The 20887-nt window shown below is 41.7% G+C and overlaps 1 pseudogene; it reads left to right on the top strand.

Annotated features, from left to right (window-relative positions):
- Positions 1 to 13571: 13571 nt before the first annotated feature.
- Positions 13572 to 17654, top strand: LOC146662721 (uncharacterized; annotated as a pseudogene).
- Positions 17655 to 20887: the final 3233 nt, after the last annotated feature.

Below are 20887 nucleotides of genomic sequence, written 5' to 3' on the forward strand. Positions count from 1 at the left end.
ACACACACACACACACACACACCTTCAGTGCAAAGGTGAAAAGAAGACACATTGACACAGCTGACTGTTCCTGTATTATTTTAGCGCTAATCAGCTCAGACACAAGAAAAACCCTCAAGCGTTAAATGTCAGCACACACAGGAGGGGCCCTGCCCTTTTGTGTGTCCGCTGCCAGAGCGGCTTTCATAGAGCCCACATGGGACTTTTCCAAGACCCATTTCTGCCCTAATGTCACATCAAAGGGACACTTAAGTGGGGACATTAGCGGCCTCTCTGCTTAGGCTGGTCCCAGTTTGTGCCTCCGGACCAGCAGCAGAGGAAAGCTTCAGATCGTTCAGAAGATGTCAAACAGAAGCTTCTCAGGGTATATCCTGAAGACTCTCTAACCATCTGGGTGAAAAGTATTTCTTTTTTAAATAAAACAGCTTTATTTTGTAGAAAAATGCACAACACGCGCAACAAACTCCATAAATCACGCTTCGTGTTGTGTCGCTTGATCTATATTTTTAAAAACAGTTTTAAAAATTGTTAAAACTTCAATACTTTTTATTTATTTTTCAGCATAAAAACAAAGACTGAAGGAATGAATACAGAAAGAAATAGTAAGGAGCAGTTCTGCGTGTATTTATCAAAAACAGTAGAAGAAACAAAGGGTGTGTGGTAACTGTCTGCCTTCGTTTTACTTTTTGCTACCTCGAGTGGCAGAATCGTCTGCCTCGTCAATAACTCCCACAGACTGTATATAAAAGATGCACATGGAGCCACCCTGGTGCTCATAATCAACCATTTTGAAGCTCCATTCCCGTTTTGTGGCTGCCCCCATCGCCTGGGGCTAGAAAAAGAGCAGAGTAGACTTTACTGGCCTCATTCAGTACACACCACACACAAAACACACAATCTATGACATTATATGATTACTGTGCATCTGGAACTGAACATGTTGATGCTAAGGGTCCTGAATCTTAGTCTGTGCCTGTGTGCCCACACAGATCCTGAATAGTGTTAGTGATGACACCAGAAATCTCCACACCAGAGACTGGAGTGCTAAATAATCAGCTGCTAAGCTAGCTGGTCATTGCACAGACGCACCTCGCTGCAGTTTCCTTCCCATAGTTTTGCTTTGGCCCGATGCTCAGGTGATTTAAGATTTTAGCGTTTCTGAATTTTTGTTGCTTCATTTTGGAGAGAATCATCCGTCACTGTCTCCTCACTCAGTGCACTCACTGCCTGCTGGCTAACCCCAGCGCTTGTCTCTCATGTTTCCTCACAGCTGACTCTCTAATCGTGTCCTCGGTATCACTCAGTGTTAGGATGCCTGGGTCGTTGACCCAGGGTTTTTGAGTTTATGATATTATTTATATTTTCTAGTCTTTGGTTTCTTTGAGTTCTGTCTTATGGTTTATGTCTCTGTCTTCTTTAGTTGCTCTGTCTCCCCTATCACCTGCATCCCCTTGTCTAGTTCGCGTCTATGTGTATCCTTAGTTCCTATATCCCCGTGTCCAGTCAGTGTTTGTGTCTGCCCTGGTCCCACGTCTCTGTTCCCTCTGTAGTGCCTACATGTGAGGCTGTGTCTTTGTTCAGTCTGTGTTATGTGTTTCCTGTTTTACTTTGAAGGTCTCTGTCTTTTCTCAGTGTGTTCAGGTTACGCTTCTTTGGTCTCGTCAGTTCTGATTTGCCCCAGCTGTGTTTCCCTCCTGTTACTCATTCCCTGATTGCTCCCCCTGTGTATTTAAGCCCTGTGTTTCTCTGTGTCCGTGTCGCGATCTACTGTTTTCTTAGCTGTGTGTTTTGTCATTTCTCTAGTTTAAGTTTGTTTTGAGTTTTTTTAGTTTTGTTATATTTTGAGTATTAAATTAAAGCCTTTTTTTGAGTTCACGTCTGTCTCCGGAGTCTGCACCTTGGGTCCTATTCCTGCCTGCACACAGCCACACCTAACACTCAGCGTCTGAATCATTCACCCAAATGTCTGAACTGACTCCACCAGCACCATCTTGGCTGCTGCTGGTATCTCATTCAGCCGCCAGCTGAAGGTCACTTCAAAGGAGATTTTTGTAACTAATTTAGTAGCAGTTTTCACCCCCAGGTGTGTCATGATGTTTCTGTTTACCCCGACTTCCTTCACCTTTGCCACAGTTGCAAATAAAAACATTTGTTTAACGACTTAACTGATTAAATAAAGATTCCCCTGCTCCATCTTTTGGGACATCTTGGTATTATACCAGCCCCGCCCTGGTTTACTCCACTTTAACAGCTGCTTCTTCACATTCTGTTGATAGTTTTAGTTCATTTTGGAAGATTTTAAACTATTTTTAAAACCCACAATTTTTTGAGGATGTTGTTGTATTTACTTTATTGAAGCCTGGCTCGGAGACTTTTCCTAACAACAACACAAATCTCCTCCTTGCGTTTTCACTCCTGGTGTTCTTTGACCTGTCGGGTTCCGGGGAATCTTTTGTGTTTCAGCCTGTGTAGCTCCACCCACTCGAACCCCAGGCTGCAGTGACCCCACCCTCCCACCCCCGAAGCTGTCTCCAGGTCGAATGCTTAAACGCATGCCTGAAAAGCTCAGCCGTGATTTCACATGCCCTGCTGTCACTACTCTCTGCAGCCACTGACAGATTGTCAGGTAGAGTTCTGCAGGACACGCCCTCCGAACCATGAGTGAGCTGTTGTGCAAGCAGTGAAACACTCTACTGCAAGGTTTTCTGCTGTGTCCTTTAATAGTTTGCACCAAATTTATGTTCCTATGCATGATAAAAAATCTTCATCATGTGCGAGTTTATTGCTCAAACATTTTCTGTTAGTGCAACTTCTCTTTTGTCTTCTTGTTGCATTTCCTCCCTTTTCCCTGTCTGGAGTCTAAAGCAGTGATTCTGTTACCCACAGACAGATATCCTGGTCTAAGAACATTTTAAACTGTCCATGAGAGCAGTGCTTGAGTTTTGGATTGGTAACAAAAAGGGGGTGTGTGTAACGGGCCACTTTCCCCTCCTGCAAAGAAGAGTCTCTTTGTGTTGTTCGACATCACTCTGGAGTCATTTTGGTTCTCTTCATGTTTCCTTCCTTTAATTTTATGTGTTTTTGTGTCTCTTTGTTATAGTTTTGTTCTACACAGCACTGTCAACTTCATGTTTTAGGGGTTTTTATTCCCAGTTTACTTATTTATTGGACATTTTGAGCATCTTTTCTTTACCATTTTCCACTTTGCTGTGGCTTTGTCATCTGCTTGGATTGGTGGACTTCGTTGTCCTTTAACATTTCTTTTTGATCAATTTGAGTCTTTTTGTTGGACTTTTGGCAATTGGCTGTTGGAATTTGTTTGTTGTCTCTGCTTCTGTGTGTTTTTGCAGTTGTGTCTTTCATGTCATTTTCCTTTTTGAAGCTCGTTGCCATTGTGAGCCACCTTTAGTTGTTAGTGTCCTTTCAGTTTCTTCATGGTTGACTTTTTAGAGCTTTTTGTGATTGTGTTCTTTTTTCTCTTTGTGGTTGCTTTGTGTTTCAGTTTCTTTGTGGGGGTTTTTTGTCTCATGATCTTTCCACATTTCTTTTTGGTCTTGTTGTATGTTTATTGCCTCTCATCTTCTTGCAACTGCTCTCTGCAGTCAGTTTGTGTCTCCGTGGACATTGTTACTTTATGTTTAGTTTGTGGCAGTCTTGCTATCGTCTTGCTTTGTGGTTGTGTTGCAATATTTCTGTTGTTGTTTTGTGTCTGGCGTCTTTGCTCATATTTAGCAAACCATATTTTTGTGTTTAGTTTTTCTTGTGTGTATTTTTAGAGCTGTAATTTCTTCTTTGCCACCTGTTCAGATTTCTTCAGTATTGGAACTTGTGACTGATCTTTCTGTGGTTGTTCTTTGCAGACAGTTTGTGTCTCTTTGTGGCTGCTTTGTCTGAGTCATCGTGGCACTTCTTTTTGCACAGTTTCTTTTTCTTTTTGGTGTCTCTTCTGCCATTTTGCGCCTTTTATAATTGTTTTCTGTCTCTTTTTGGTTGCTTCCCATACTGCTCTTCATTTTGTCTGTAGTCATTTTTCGTCTGTCTGTGTCTCGTTGTGGTTGGTTTGCGTCTCATTTTTCTGATACGTCTGATTTTTCAACAGTAAATGTTAATTTCCCTCCCAAACCCTGCAACAGGTCTCTTCTAAAATCGTAAGACGACTGTTTGAACCCAGTTTTTCCTCATTTCCACCACTGCATCTGTGACAATGTGACAATTTTGAGAACCAAAGTTCACAGAAGTTGGAGTTTTTTACTAGGCAGGTTTTGTATTAATGAGTTTTTTGCATTCCCCCCTCATATAGCCACTGACAGTTGTGATTCAAACTTTGGGAATAGCAAGTTTTGTGGTGCTATGCCAGCGGTTTTTGTGGGAAAATGTGTGGAACCGGTTCTAGATTCAGCACCTGAACTACGCTGGTGAGACAAGTTGGGGCAGGATCATCCTGGCAGTCCAGTTAAATGGAAAACAGATAAGAGCATAATATTAAGAAAGGTCAACTGAACAAACAACGACCAGTTTTAAAGCTTTTATTTTGAAAATTGTAGCTTTTACACATTGTGATGTTTGTTTCGCAGAGACAGCTGCTGATTTGTGAGATACTTTCCAAAAGATACAATATGTTTGTGATTTTGTAAGAAAGCATTTTCTTTATTGAAGAATATTTAAATATTAAACTCGTTAAGTTGGACTTAATGGGACTAAGCTTTCCTCTCACACTTACAGATCTGCCTCGGCTTGCTCTCAGACTCAGGAACACTGCAGCGTGCCTGCTTATGGTCACAAATCGACAACCAATTATTGAGAACAAAATAAAAATAATAACTGTAGTAATACTAGTAATAAAGTAAGTGGGCTGATGTTCCCAGGACACGCCTCATTCAGTGATGTCAATCAAGGCAGGTATTTCCCGCACACTCCCATACACACAAAAGCGCGTTGTCTGGCAACGCTCTGAAGTTTCATGGTGGTCGTGTTTATTTTTCATGGACTGGATTTGGCTTTACTGAGGTTCACATGGGTGGCAGGTTGCAGTGCTGTGGTTACCATGGTCACCTATCAGCCAAAAGGTTCCTGGTATGAGCCCTGCCCTCAAAGGGCTGGTCTTTAGTGTGCGTTCCCTCTGGGTATTCCCACAGAACAGGAAAAACATGCATGCTGATCACAGGTGAGAGGCAGATAACATGCTCCACATGTGTGCTGACGGAGACCAGAGGGCGGGCCCACATTACACCGGTTTTAGAATCGCTGCACTGGCTCCCCGTGTGTTTCAGGATCGATTTTAAAGTTCTTTTATTGGTTTTTAAATGTCTTAATGGTCTCGGGCCTTCTTATCTCTCAGATCTGCTTTTACCATACGAACCCTCGCGGACCCTGAGGTCCTCTGGTACTGGCCTTTTGATTGTCCCTAAAGTCAGGACACATACTCACGGAGAGGCAGCGTTTCAGTGGTATGGTCCTCGTCTGTGGAACAGCCTGCCGGAGGAGCTCAGGGCCGCAGAGAACGTACATGTTTTTAAGAACAGGCTCAAGACCCACCTTTTTAATTTAGCTTTCACCTAACGTTTATTTATTTTATGCTTATTTATTCTATCCGGTTATTCTATTGATATTATTAATTTAGGCTTTACCTAATATTTATTGATTTTATTCTTATTCATTTTTTATCTTCTTACTCTATTTATATTTATATTTATATTGTATCCTGTTCTTATTTATTATATCTTTTTATCCTGTATATATCCTATTGCGTCATATCTCCAGTGTTTCCTCGGAGGGCGCTCTCTGCACCGGGGCTGTGATCGACCGTGGCTGCTGGGTCTCTGGGGGTCCTCTCAGCCTGGCTGGGGGGCTCCTTTGTCTCCCTCCTGCTGTGTGCCCAGCCTGGAGGCTGCGGTCTGTGAGCGGCTCCCGGTGCAGACGGCTCCCTGTTATAGTGTTTCCTCACCGGGCTCATGTGTGTCCAGCCCAATTTATGTATCCATGATTGTTTATGTTAATGAGAGTGTTGGGAGTGAGTTGGAGGGTGGGGTGGGCTGCTTTTAACCATGTAAAGCACTTTGTGCTACATTGCTGTATAAAAAGTGCTTTATAAATAAAGATTGATTGATGTTTAAAAAAAAACACGTGCTTTCAGTAAAACTAGAAAAAGTCTAGATAAGTACCGTTACACAGAGCCATACTGATACACCCAGCCTTCCCTGAGAGTGTAAATATGCTTGAATGAACCAAATCAAAAACTGAGATCAGGCAACAAAACCAGAGTTGAACCTGCTGCAGGTTTTTACTCCAGAGTTAAAGTCGGGATTCAAATCCTGATTTTTCTCATAAACTTGGACAAACATTTGTTTGTTGAGCTGAAACATGAAAAGGGTCAAACACAGCATACCTTTGGCATCACCGCATGTAAAGCATGGGTGTGTGGCGCCATCAAGTGGAAGAAGTGAGACCTACAAGCAGAGAGATCTGGGTACAGTGGAAGGTTTTCTGAGGTAATGCTAATAAATAGCCCTGATAAAAACCGAGCGCTCACGTGTGATGAAGGCACACACAGTGAGACTGTTCACTGCTTCATTACTCGGCCACATCTGGCAGATGTTATGAGATGTGGTGGCTTTTACCCTATTCTGGATCCAAAGCCTTTGTAAAACACAGAAATGCAGTTTGGTTTAATTTCAGTCTTCTCTAATGGCTGCAGAGCTCCAAATACATTACATTAGTGTGGCCCATGAAGATCTTTTGTCTCTGTGCGCTCTCTTTATCACACTCATGTGCAGATGAGTTGCTTCTTTAGAAGAAACTACGTGCAAGGCTAAAGTGAGGTAGAATGGTTCCCATATAAAGATTGTTCAGTTTATTTGGACTTAAAGTTCAAAACGAGCCCAGAAATTCATTTTTAAAAGATGTGAATGCTTTTTTGACTAAAGCAAAACCTCTTTATCCATTAATAAAATTAATAACATTATTATTAATAATAAATGTATTTATATAGTACAGCATCACAGGTTGAATCAAAGCCACATATTAAGGTTATGTATACATGTTTGAGCAACCATGTGGTCACACATTCATTCCAACATGCACACTTCCATGGTCCAAAATAAAAGGGGAAAATCAGGGGAAAGCTAACCTGCAAAACCGAGTTTTCAGGTGTCACTTAAAACAGCTGACCTGAGGACTTCAAAAACATGATCGCCTCTGGTTTTAAAACCAGAGGGAGGGTCAGAGGAGACCCTGGTTTGCGGATAAGAGAGCAGTGATAAGGTCTCAGAAGCTCCGCTATAGAAACACGGGTCTGTGCGTTTTTATTTCTCAGTAACGCCTTTGTTACTATTACTATTATTACTATTATTACTTCATTTACCTTCAGCTGCATCTTTTAGCTGTTCTCCCATCAGCAGCAGCTGAAAGCTGAAAGAGAAAGCTGATATAGTGATTTTGAATAAACAGCTGAAGCTCAGCTTTAATCCTCACTGAGCGTTTTCTCTATATTCTGGCATCTTTCTGCTTCCTCCTCTGGTTTCCTTCTCAGCTCTACTACAGATAACTACCACCAGCTGATGAGAGCCTCGAGGCATTTAGCCACAATGTTCTAATTATATATTGCAATTTAATATACACTCACTGGTCATTTCATTAGGTACACCTGTTCAGCTGCTCAAGAACACAAATAGTTTTTCACATAATCACATGTCAGCAGCTCATTGTAGTTTTGCATTCCCAGGTCCAAAGTGTCTTCACTCAGTCCTAGCTAGCCATCTGTGCAGTCTCCCTTTGTCACATAGTCTGTTTACTTTACACTCTCAGGTGGTAGAGTGGGTTGTTTACCAATTGGAAGGTCAGTGAATTGATCCCAGACTCCTCCTGTCTTCGTGCTGAAGGATCCTTTGGCAAGACACTGAACCCCTGATGGATCCATCCGTGTGAGTGGGAATGTTAGAAAGCAACTGACCATAAATACAAGTGCTGTATGAGTGTGTGTGGGACTGAATGAATGAGAGATGCAGCTGTTGTTGTTTGAGTAGAAAGTTGTTATATAACTACCAATCCATTTACCATTTCCTTGATTTTTGATTTCTTGCCTTGATTCCTTTAAAAAAAATTTCTGGGTCTTGCTTCATCCCACAAATCTTCACTAACCCCTGAATCCCTGTTAAAAGAAACAGACATGAATGTTTCAGTCCACACTCCATAACAGTTGGTGGCTGTAATGCACCATTCAGTTGTCTGCCAACTGCCAATAAAAGAAAAAGAAGAAAGAAGAAGTTCCAGCTTTACCGAGGCCCTCGCTCATCCATAGGTAAGCAGCACAGGTGCGCCCTAAAGTATCGGAGTGTGTGACCGTGAAGGTTCGTGGGAACGTGCAGGGTGGAGGGATTAATTGTCGCTAAATCTACGTGCTCATACATCAGCCAGCTGTGTGCGCAGCTTCATCTCCAGCTCTGCTCCTTTGGACGCGTCCTAGTTTGTTCTTTTCACTCCTTTAACTAAGTGAGATAAATCAGCACGATAATGGAACAATAAAATGTGCCTCCTTACGAGCAGGATTATGTCAGGCTTTAGTCAAACAGGTTGACGACTCAGTAAAGATTGCAAGGACGTGGCCAAGGTTTCGATGCTGTGGTGACAGCTTTGAGCCATCCACCAGCGCCTATGACCACTTCCTCTGATAACACCTCACCCTCTCATTCAGAAAAAATGAACTCTTAACAGCACAGCTTGCAGCCACATCAGATGCAATGTTAACCATGTTTTTTTCCAGCATTTTTCCAAAGCAATTCACATGTTTGTGCGATTCATATAAACACTTTACTCTAAAACTGTGGGCTCTGTGAAACAAAACAAAAATCTCTTAATATAAGTTCAACAGCTTTGCCTGTTCAGTTTGATAAATTGCTCTCCGTAAAGCGTCCTTTAGTGATGACTGATTTTGACCAGTTTAGGAAAATGTGAATGTTTTATTTCTTGATTTGGAGCTTGTTGGAAGATGTCGAGTGTTTGCTCACAAAAAGTTGGAGCAGAAAAGTCTTTACTGCTCTGTTTTTGTGAATCCTGAGGTCACTCACTGCCAGCAATTCAATTCAATTCAATTCAATTTTATTTATATAGCGCCAAATCACAACATAAGTCGCCTCAAGGCGCTTCATAGATACAGAGAAAAACCCAACAATCATATGACCCCCTATGAGCAAGCACTTTGGCGACAGTGGGAAGGAAAAACTCCCTTTTAACAGGAAGAAACCTCCGGCAGAACCAGGCTCAGGGAGGGGCGGGGCCATCTGCTGCGACCGGTTGGGGTGAGAGAAGGAAGACAGGATAAAGACATGCTGTGGAAGAGAGACAGAGGTTAATAACAGATATGATTCAATGCAATACAGTTCCCCCTGGTGAGAGTCTGTATCTGTCACTGATGCTCATCAGAGACCAGAGATGCTTCTTTCAGTTTGTGCATAAAATCTTGTGATTTTAAATGGAGCACCAAAATGCAGTTGCTGTAGAAGTGCAGTTTATCACTAGAGTTGTAGGTTCAAGCTGTGCGAGGGTCCACTCGTGTCTGACTGAGGTCCCCCTCATCAGAGGGTGAACTGTGTTAAACTGCATTCCTGCCAGATTCCTGTGACAAGTCAGTGCAAACAGTAATGCTTTATAATGTTATTGTGGGCTTCATAAAAGGACTGTGTTGAATGAGCAGCCAGACAAAATGAAGATAAGTTGCTAATGAGCACTTCGGGTTCTCCTGTGAAAACATGATTCTATATCTACATGTTAACTGGAGGCTGACACACTTAAGGCATTTAGTTTGGGTGGATTTTAACTTTCCTTCTTGATTATTTCCATCTTGCTTTGACTGCAGCTGTAACGACATTGATTCGAGCAGGAATTTTAAAAAGCATTTTAACAGACAAACAAAGCCGAGAGTCTGTCACATTGAGCCTTCGGTTTAGGAGGAGATCTGCTTCTTTTTATACCAGTAGCTGTTGTGGCTCAGCAGACTCCAACTCCACTGGGTGGAGCTAAAAATGCAGAATGCCACAACTGTGGGAAACGTGGACACTACGGGAGAGTTTGCAGGTCTACAACTGTGCATGAGGTGGCAGACAGCGCAGATGGACTCTTCCTAGGTGAACTGGATTCAGGGGAAGACCCGTGGCTTGCTAACATCTGCGTGAGAGGCAAAAGCATGACATTTAAATTAGACTCGGGGGCAGATGTCACAGCTATCTCAGAAGAGACATTCAAAGGAGGACATTTCCTACAGTGACAGGAGCACTACAGAGACAATCTATGTAGTCAGAAATCTTTGTGTAGCTCTCTTAAGCATGACCGCTTTCGTGAGACTGAAACTAATTGCCCGAATGGACAATATTGACCTTGAGACAGTAAAAAAAGTGTACCCGAAACTATGTGATGGGCTCGGGCTTGTTCAAAAACCATACACGATTAAGCTGAAGCCTGACGCTGAACCTTATTCACTGAAAGTGCCAAGGCATGTTCCACTGCCACTACTGGGCAAAGTCAAAACAGAGCTGGAGACAGACTGGTGTTGCGGCATGGTCGTAGCCCCCAAAAAGGACAAAGAGCAAGTCCGCATCTGTGTGGACATGACACTATTAAATGAGTCAGTGTGTCGTGAAAGATATATCCTCCCCTCTGTAGACCAAACACTAGGCATGCTCACAGGTGCGCAGTATTTCTCCAAGCTTGATGTTAACATGGGCTTTTGGCAAATACCGCTGTCCAAAGAATCTGCTCTCCTCACCACGTTTATTACGTCAGTTGGTAGGTACCATTTCAATCGTTTGCCATTTGGTATTTCCAGTGCACCAGAGCATTTCCAAAACATGATGGTGACGGAAGTGACAGCCGGCCTCGCGGGAGTCGTGTGCCACATGGACGACATCCTGGTCTGGGGATCCATGAGAGGAGCACGACATGAGACTCCACGCTGTCCTCGACCGTGCAGAGACGTCACCCTGAAGATGTCAAAATGTGAGTTTGGAATTTCCAGTGAAATTCTTAGGATTCATTGTGTCATCAGAAGGTGTGAGTCCTGACCCTGACAAAACCAGTGCGGCACAGAATATGAAAGAGCCAAGCACCGTGAGTGAGCTTAGGAGCTTCTTAGGAATGGCGAATCAGCTGGCAAAATTCACCCCAAAACTCTCCGAAAAAGACAAACCACTGAGAGACTTGCTTTCAACTAAAAACATGTGGTACTGGGGGCAGTTTAACACAAGAACTGAGCTTGAGACCGACCATAAGCCACTCGTGAGCCTACTCAGAGGGCAAGCCTTGGATTTGCTTCCACCGCGGATACAGAGATTCAGCATGCGCCTAATGAGGTACTCTTACACTATAAGGCACATTCCAGGCAAAAGCCTCACCACAGCTGACACGTTCTCACGGTTACCGCTGATAGACAGTGTGATGCCCAGAGACAATGATCTTATGGAGGACACTGATATTTACGTTGACACAGTGCTGGAGGGCCTTCCTACTAGCAGCAAATACCTTGCAGATCTCCGTGAGCAGCTACAGTCTGACAGCGTCTGTTCCCAAGTCATGAAGTTCTGTGCAGAGGGCTGGCCGGACAGGAACCAGCTGCAGCGAGTAAAACACTACTGGTCAGAAAGAGAAGTTTTGAGTGTACACAAGTGATGATCATTTTCAAACCAGTAAATTGAATTTTAAATAAGGCTATTCAGTTTTTAAAAGCATTTATTCAAGTTACAATTCAGATTCAATCCGAGCAATTCAAATTGAAATTTAACTTATTCAAATTCAGTTTCTGATGGCACAGATTTCTGCCCATACACAATTTGCATGTCAAGTGACATCCTTGGCATGCTGTCTGTTAATGTGCAATTTAACACAGTCTTGAATTACACAATCAGTAATCATTTCAGGCATCAGTTAGTTGCCAAGATTATGTTAAGTAAATAACTAATATTAAATGTAGATTTTTATTTATTGGTGTTTGTCATAATCATAACATCACATATTTACCTCTAGTAGAGCCTTCTTGATTTCTTCATTATCAATTGGAGCCTCAAATGTCTTGTCTTTTCCAACAAGGTACATAAAGAAGTTTGGAGATAAACAACATGGCCCTGAACCACCATGGACAATGGAAACTGCAATCATTCTTCCAATGTAGAAATATTCATTTTCACCTGCAGCTAAAGATAAAGACATTACATTATAATAAAGTCATTTTGACCATGGCAAAAAATGTGAAAAAAATAAACACCTTTACTATGAAATGTGAGATATTTGGCATAGTCTTTTCCTTCGAATATTCTTCTCGTCCTTATGGCTTCCATCAAAAGGGTGAGATATTCTTGAGTAGGCCCACCTGTGTCTATTGCCTCTTCAGCCAGCCCCACGTCATCAGAGAATTTCACCATCATGCCAGAGTTGGGACTTTATGAAGACCTTCTGAAGCCTCGGTAGGCACGATCCCAGACATTGGCCCGGTTAATGTTGAATCTGCTACAGGAGGTTTTGTTGATCTTCAGAGGCGGATTTGAGATGACATCTGCAGCCGTCAATCCATCAGGTTCATCACTGTAGAACCAGTCAGTGAAAAGCAACTAAATATTTACACTATTTACACTTTATGTAATTTTTTTTGTTTAATATCTTGTAAGTTATTTTTCTTGCTTTATCAACTGGCCTTTTTCTGTTAATTCATTTTAAAAAGCAAAATAGTGATCTGAAGAACAATCATCAGCAACCAAATAATTTTAAGAATCTTTTTTTTTTCTGAATACAAACATCAGCAGAATAACTTCACAGGAACAGTTCAGCTATGTTTGCTCCTGTAAAAGGTTAGGATCAAAAATAGCAGCAGTACCCAGCACTATTTTTAGTAAACAAATATTTGATAAATAAGTTAACTGCAAGTCACACACTATGGGTTTGTTGTATTGCATCTGAAGAACTGCTGTCAATAACGACAGGTGCATAGATATTGTTATACATACTGTTGGAGCTATTTGTTCTTTATTTTTGTTTTTGTTCTTATTTTTGAAATTAGTTAAAGTTTGTTGTTAGTTTACTTATATTTTGGGGTTTATTTGTCGGTTAATATTTTGTTTTAAATGATTTGTTTGTTTGTTGTTATTTTGTTAAATTAGTCAGTAAGAGCTGTAGGGCCATTTTTTCTATAAATAAAGAGACTGGTATAGGACCAGCATGCATTGGGGTGGGCCTATGGTTTTTTTTTTTTTTACCAGAGCAGGAGAAGCAGCAGGAAGGATCTTGTTATTGCTTGCCAAGATGGATAAATAAACCAAAACTCTCAACTAAAATGTTTGGACAATGGACTTCTTTTGCCTGCGTACGAAATATTACCTCAATGCAGCAGTGGCTTGTGGACTTTAAGTTGTGGGACGTTTGATCTTTCAAAAGTAAAGGAATTGCCACTACATAAAGTAAAAAACCTTCCCGTGGACAAAGGAATAATCCTTCATTAATGGATATAAGGATTTCAAGGATCACCGTCGAACTCGAATAAAAGTTATTGGATCGTCTGGTGAGTAATCCAGACGGATTTGATGTTGAAGCCTGGATCAACATGTCACTCGTTCGTCAAAGCTGGTGAGTGATAATATTGTTTAAGCCGTAAAGGAAAACGGTGAAACTATTGGAGTTTAAAGACATAATTTCACTACAAAGACTGATGGACTGAGTTTTGACGTACTAAATTGGTGCAAAATTGGATCGCTAATTGAAACATGCCAACGCCCTCTGTGGAAATGTTTGTCCGCTGCAAAAGGCAGGTAAATGGATGTCATGTTTGTACTTTAGGCTATGGATTCTCAGTGTGCTGTGCATCTTTATAAAGTTTGAAATAATCCAAGAGGACAATAAAAATGTCGGATATTAAGAGTAAACGAGAGGATGACACTGAGATGCAAGCAGAGAAAAGAAGCGTTAAATTTACGCCAAAAGGTTTGGATTTGTATATAAAGACATGCCAAGAAAAGCGCAGTTCAATGTGTAAGCAAGCATCTAAGTACATGGGGAAAACTTCCGCTTTAATGACCTCATATGAGAACGTTAAGGAAGTGTCTTCTGAATTTGGGAAGTTTATTAAATGCTATCAAGATGCAAACGCTTTGCAAGAATCCTTTTTAAGTTTGCCACTGCCAGAAGATGAAGTGAAAAGGCAAAATGCACATTTTCAGTCGAAGGTGACAGCATTCTCTGTTTTTATGGACAAAGTAAAGGTTTGGTTGCAGGAGGCGGGCGAGCCGTACACTGAACAAAGCAATACTGTTCGTAATGATAAAGCTGTTGAAAGTTTGGATGAAATAAAACCTGAAGACAGTGTCTCTAATATCTCAAGTGTAAAACCACCTTCAAAAACCTTGTCACAGCAAAGTCGAATTTCATCAACATCTTCCGCATGCATTAAAGCTGCGGCTGACAAGGCAGCGCTCATGGAGCGACTCGCTGCATTAAAGAAAAACATTCTATCGAAGCGCAAGAGGAAAAACTGAGAAAAGAAAAGGAGACATTATCCTTGGAAACAGAGCTGGCAGCCACTAATGCAAAGCTTCGTGTCTTAAAAATAAATTCAGTTTGTAGCTCTGAGCATTCTGATGGAATGAACTCTTATTTTGAAAGAGGGCACGTACAAGAAGCGCCTAGTTTAAATCCTTGTGCCGATACATTTGTTCCAACATCAAGAGATTACTCTGGTATAAATTCTGCATCTGAATCACAAGTAATCGTACCTAGACAAAGTCAAACCCAACATCAGGTTGTTGATTCAGCGCAAGTGACGCAGCAAACACAGCCTCAGTCTCCTACTTTGACTGGGAATTGCACGAAGGAGATTGTAAATATTATGCAAAAACAAAATGACATCACTACTTTGCTTGTAAAACAAAACTTATCTTCTGTCCTCCCCGCCAGAAACATCCCTGTGTTTGATGGAGACCCTTTACAGTACAGATCATTTATGAATGCCTTTGAAAATGGAGTGGAAGCTAAAACTGATAACTGGAGCGACTTTGCATTTTTTAGAGCAGTTCACTAGGGGGCAGCCTAGGGATTTGGTGCATAGTTGTCAGCACTTACCTCCTGAGCAGGGCTATTCCACAGCTAAAGATCTTCTTGAAGAACATTTTGGGAACGAAAATAAAATTGCCTCTGCATATATGGAGAGGATTGTGAGTTGGGTACCTATTAAAAGTGAGGATGTGAAAGGTCTACAGTCATTCTCTCTTTTTCTTCAAGGATGTTCGAATCTAACACAGCAAGTTGTTTATATGAAGGAGTTGGATTTGCCCTCAAATATGAGAATGGTTGTTATGAAGCTTCCATACAAATTGAGAGAAAGATGGAGAGTTGTTGCCTATGAACTGCAGGAACAAAATGGTTACAGAGCAGTATTCACTGATCTGGTTGCCTTTATAATAAAACAGGTAAAAGTAGCATCAGATCCAGTGTTTGGCAACATACAAGACTCACAATCTGGAAGCAGCTTTAAAGCTTCAAGTTCTACCAAGCAAAGAAAAAAGGGAAGTAGTTTTGCCACTAATGTCAGTACAGTGCCAGGAATCAAAGCTCAATCAACTGGAAGCAGAACAACTTCCGCCGTTCTGCATAGTTGTTTGTTTTGTTCACACAGCAATCATTTACTAGAGAATTGTAAGCAGTTTAAAGCTAAAACGCATCAGGATAAGTTGACTTTTATCAAGGAAAGGGGAATTTGTTTTGGTTGTTTAAAAGTTGGTCACACAAGCAAAGACTGTAGGAGTCGTTTGGATTGCGACGTGTGTCAACAAAGGCACCCAGGGGTTCTTCATATAGAGCGAAAGGATCCAGGTGCGTCTTCGGAACAAACTCAACAGAGGACAAACTCTAATGTCAACTTTTCAACTGCAACTACTCAGACATGTGGGTATATTGGGGCTGGTCATGAAGTTGATGCAATTTTTTCTATAGTTCCAGTTCAAGTTAAGAGCCAAAAGAGTAATAAAATTGTGCAAACCTATGCGTTTTTGGATCCTGGAAGTTCAGGTACATTCTGTACAGAAACTCTGGCAAAAAGACTGAATGTAAAAGGTAAAAAGACCAATATCTTTTTGAGAACAATGAGTCAAGATAAGATTGTTAGTACACAAGTTCTGTCTGGTTTGGAAGTGTCTGGTTTGGAAGCAAATGATTTCATGCCATTGCCAGATGTTTTGACTCAAAAGACTATGCCAGTTTCTACAGTTAATATTCCCCAGCAAAGCGACATCGATCAGTGGCCTCATCTTAAACCTGTTAAACTTCACAACGTTAATGCAGAGGTGGAGCTACTGATAGGCACTGATGCTTCCAGTGTTTTGGAGCCATGGAAGGTGATAAACAGTGTGGGGGGTGGACCTTATGCTGTAAAAACAAAAGTTGGCTGGGTCATAAATGGTCCCCTGCGTACTGGAAGTAACAGTGGAAATAAAACCAACTGCACTGCTGTAACAGCCAATAGGATTTCTGTTGAGCGTCTTGAAGAAATGTTGATTAAACAGTACAATCATGATTTTAATGAAAGATCATCAGAGGAGCAGACTGAAATGTCTAGAGAGGATCTGTGTTTCATGGATATTGTTAGTAGTTCAATAAAGCTTATTGGAAATCATTATCACATTGATTTGCCTTTCAGGAGAGAAGGTTCCAGTTTGCCAAATAACCTCTGTGTCGCGGAGCAGCGTCTCCAGAGTCTCAGACGGAGATTTGAAAAGGATACTCATTATAAGGATGAATACACTGAATGTGTAAACAACATGCTTGAACAAGGATATGCCGAGTTTGTGCCTGTAGATGAGTTGCACAAAGATGATGGAAAGGTGTGGTACATCCCTCATCATGGAGTGTATCATCCCACAAAGGGCAAATTAAGAGTTGTATTTGACTGTGGAACAACTTACAAAGGAGCATCATTGAACAGTCAGCTTCTACAGGGACCTGATCTCACAAACTCGCTGGTTGGGGTTCTGATCAGATTTAGACAAGAGCCTGTTGCATTAATGGCGGACATTGATTCCATGTTTCACCAAGTGCACGTCTCAGAAAAACATGTCAACTTTCTCCGTTTCCTGTGGTGGCAACATGGTGACACTTCAAGGTCTGCACAGGAATGCAGGATGAAAGTGCATTTGTTTGGAGCTGTATCTTCGCCAAGTTGTGCAAATTATGCTCTACAGAGAACTGCAGATGATAATGCACAACAGTTTCCAGCTGAAGTGGTTGATACAGTCGAAAGAAACTTTTATGTGGATGATTGTTTGAAATCTGTTGCTTCAGAAGAGGAGGCAGAGCACATGGTGAATAGACTGACAGATATCTGCGCTAAAGGAGGATTTAAGCTTTCAAAATGGATCAGCAACAGTCGCACAGTGCTCATGTCAATCCCAGAGGAAAGAAGAGCAAAGGAAATTAAGGATCTGGATTTGGACACAGATCAACTTCTAGTTGAGAGAGCACTGGGTTTACAGTGGTGCATAGCAACAGACAAGTTCCAGTTCAGAACCTCCCTGCAGGACCGTCCAACAACCAGAAGGGGCATTTTGTCTGTGGTCAGCTCACTGTATGATCCTTTGGGAATCTTGTCTCCCTTCAGTATGCCAGCTAAACTGTTGCTACAAGAGCTTTGCTGACAAAATTTGAAGTGGGATGAAGTTATTCCCCACTCTCTTTCCCAGCGGTGGCGTGATTGGCTGGAGGATCTCCAGCTGATTTCAAAGTTCAAAGTGGAACGTTGCATTAAACCAAATTGCTTTGGAAGACCAGATAGGGCACAACTTCATCATTTTTCTGATGCAAGTCAAGATGGGTATGGAACGGTGTCATATTTAAAGTTGGAAAAGAATAACGTCACGCATGTTGCTTTTATCCTGGGAAAGGCTAGAGTTGCTCCTCTGAAGCAAACTACAATTCCCAGGTTGGAATTGACGGCTGCAGTTCTTGCAGTTCGGATGGACAGGCTTCTGCAAAAGGAGCTGCAGGTCAGGTTGGAAAAATCAGTTTTTTGGACTGATAGTACAACAGTACTGAAATACATCTCCAATGAAACCAGAAGATTCAATACTTTTGTTGCAAACAGAATTGCTCTCATTCGAGAAGCAACAGATGTGAAGCAGTGGAGATACGTTTCTTCCAAGGAGAATCCTGCAAATGATGCATCCAGAGGCATGAGAGCTGGGGATTTCCTCAAATGTAGGAGATGGATAAAAGGGCCAGAATTTCTCTATAAGTCAGAAAAGGAATGGCCTAAACTGGATGTGGAATACAGTGTAATTTCTGCAGATGACCCAGAGGTCAAAAGGGACCTGACAATGAATGCCATTGTGAGGGAATTACAAAATCCTACCAGCTATTTTTTTTTCCTCTACTTCTCGTCTTGGGCAAAACTTAAAATCTCTGTAGCCTGGCTTTTAAAGATGAAAGAGGTCTTGGTGTTGTTGGCACAGAAGAGGAAAGAGTTGCTTGCTGCAGGTTTGAATAAGAATGATCCGGAAGGTCAGAAAGAAGTGGAGATAAGAATGGAAAGATTTAAGACCACTTTGAAGAAAGGAAATCTGACTCCAGAAGACTTGGCAAAGGCAGAACAAGCTATTCTTCAATATGCACAACAACAGAAATTTACGACTGAAATGGCTTTAATCCGCAATGGCCTCAAAGGAGTTTCTAAGGGAAATTGTCTCTACAAACTTGATCCAGTGTTGGATGCAGGAATCCTCAGAGTGGGTGGCCGATTGAATAAAGCAGCCATGCCTATGGAATTAAAGCATCCTGTAATTTTGACAAAAGATATGCATGTGTCAACACTGATTTTACGCCATATCCATCAAAGGTTGGGACATGCAGGAAGAGCACACATGCTGTCAAAACTAAGACAAAATTACTGGATACTAAATGCAAATTCTGCTGCCAGGAAAATCATCTCTCGTTGTGTCACGTGTAGACGCAACAGAGGAAAGTTTGTTGAACAAAAGATGGCGGATCTGCCTGAAGAGAGAGTCCTGCCAGACATAGCTCCATTCACAAATGTTGGAGTGGACTATTTTGGACCTATAAGTGTTAAAAGAGGACGAAGTCTCCTTAAAAGGTATGGAGTTCTTTTTACCTGTTTCACCAGTCGTGCAGTACATCTGGAGATTGCATGTACACTTGATACAGACTCTTGTATAAATGCTGTGAGGAGGTTCATCTGTAGACGAGGCCCAGTTTCGACCATCAGATCTGATAATGCTACAAATTTTGTTGGGGCGAATCGAGAGTTGAAAGAAAGTTTGACTGAGCTGGACCATGCCAAAATTCAAAAGGCTTTTGTTCAGGATGGCATGAAATGGAACTTCAACATCCCAGCAGCTTCTCACCAAGGCGGTGTGTGGGAGCGTCTCATTCGTTCAGTAAAGAATATTTTAGCCTCAGTTCTTAAGGAGCAAGTTCTGGATGATGAAGGACTCCAAACAGTTTTCTGTGAGGTTGAAGCTATAATGAACGACAGACCCATTACTAAAGTTTCAGATGACTCAAATGATCTTGAAGCACTGACACCCAATCACTTGTTGTTGCTGAAAAATAAACCAGTTTTTCCACCAGGACTGTTTCATCCAAGTGATTTGCATGTCAGGAAAAGGTGGAAACAGGTACAGTACATGGCAGAGTTGTTCTGGAAGAGATGGCTTTCTGAGTACCTACCTTTGATGCAAGAAAGACAAAAATGGATGAGGACTAAAAGATGTCTTATACCTGGAGATGTTGTTTTAATTGCAGACGCTACAGCTCCAAGAGGATCATGGATGATGGCGAAAGTCTTAAATGTAAACCAGGGCCCTATTTCAGGAAGCCGGTTTAGTGCAAACTCTGAGTAAGTATACCCTGAGATAACGAAAACTCTGGGTTTTCGGTTTCACAAAGCGAGTTTAGATTAATTCTGAGTGAGTTACTATGACGACACACTCCGTGAAGCTAACCTGCCCCCTAGCAGGTTTACTTCAACTAACCCTGACCTTCTCCGCCTCTTTGTCAGAAACCTGACAGTAGGAAGTGTCAGACATGGCGTGCCCCTTCCTTGAAGAGCCAGTAGATGTTGAAGCCCAAATTCTCTCCGCCGGGAGAGAGTGATTAGAGCGCGTTTGGACATTTTATCATTTCCTGATGATTTTCTGTGTGAACGTTACAGTTTTCCAGCACAATCTATAATTCATTTGAATAACATCCTCAGGCCTAATATTGCTCATGTGACACATCGCGGACATCCTCTCAGTTCTGTACGTATTATTTGTGTCGCACTTCGGTTTTTTGCAAACGGGAGCTTTCTGTATAATATTGGTGACGCTGAGCACGTTTCCAAGGCTACCGTCTGTCGGGCAGTCAGGAATGTTACAGTTGCACTGAAACGTCTCCTGTACTCGTTTGTGGTGTTCCCCGGTCATAGACCCACAAGATTTATCAAAGAGGGATTCCACAAAATTGCAGGTATCAGGATGAACGAAACTTAATTCATGATGTGGTGATACTTGAACTACTACTTAAATTTTACATTTATTCTCACGGTTCCCAGGCGTGATTGGCTGTATAGATGGCACTCACATTCCAATCATTGCTCCTTCAGTAAATGAAGGAGACTATGTGAACAGGAAGTCTTTCCACAGCATTAATGTACAGGTACATAGTTCCCTGTAGCATTTCAAACTAACAAATTATTTCATTATAGTAATGGATGCTAATTTGTGTTCTCTGCACTGTGAAGATCATATGTGATGCTGCCAACATTATCACAAATGTGGAAGCCAACTGCTCAGCCTCTGTGAGTGGTGGTGGTGGAGGACCCCCACCTGTTTTTCGGGCCTCCGCTTCTTTTTCTGTTGGCTATAACGGGTCA

The sequence above is a fragment of the Rhamphochromis longiceps genome, linkage group LG9 (genome assembly GCF_057381845.1).
Source record: "Rhamphochromis longiceps isolate RC_006_pf linkage group LG9, R_longiceps_female_GT1.1, whole genome shotgun sequence".
Classification (NCBI taxonomy): domain Eukaryota; kingdom Metazoa; phylum Chordata; class Actinopteri; order Cichliformes; family Cichlidae; genus Rhamphochromis; species Rhamphochromis longiceps.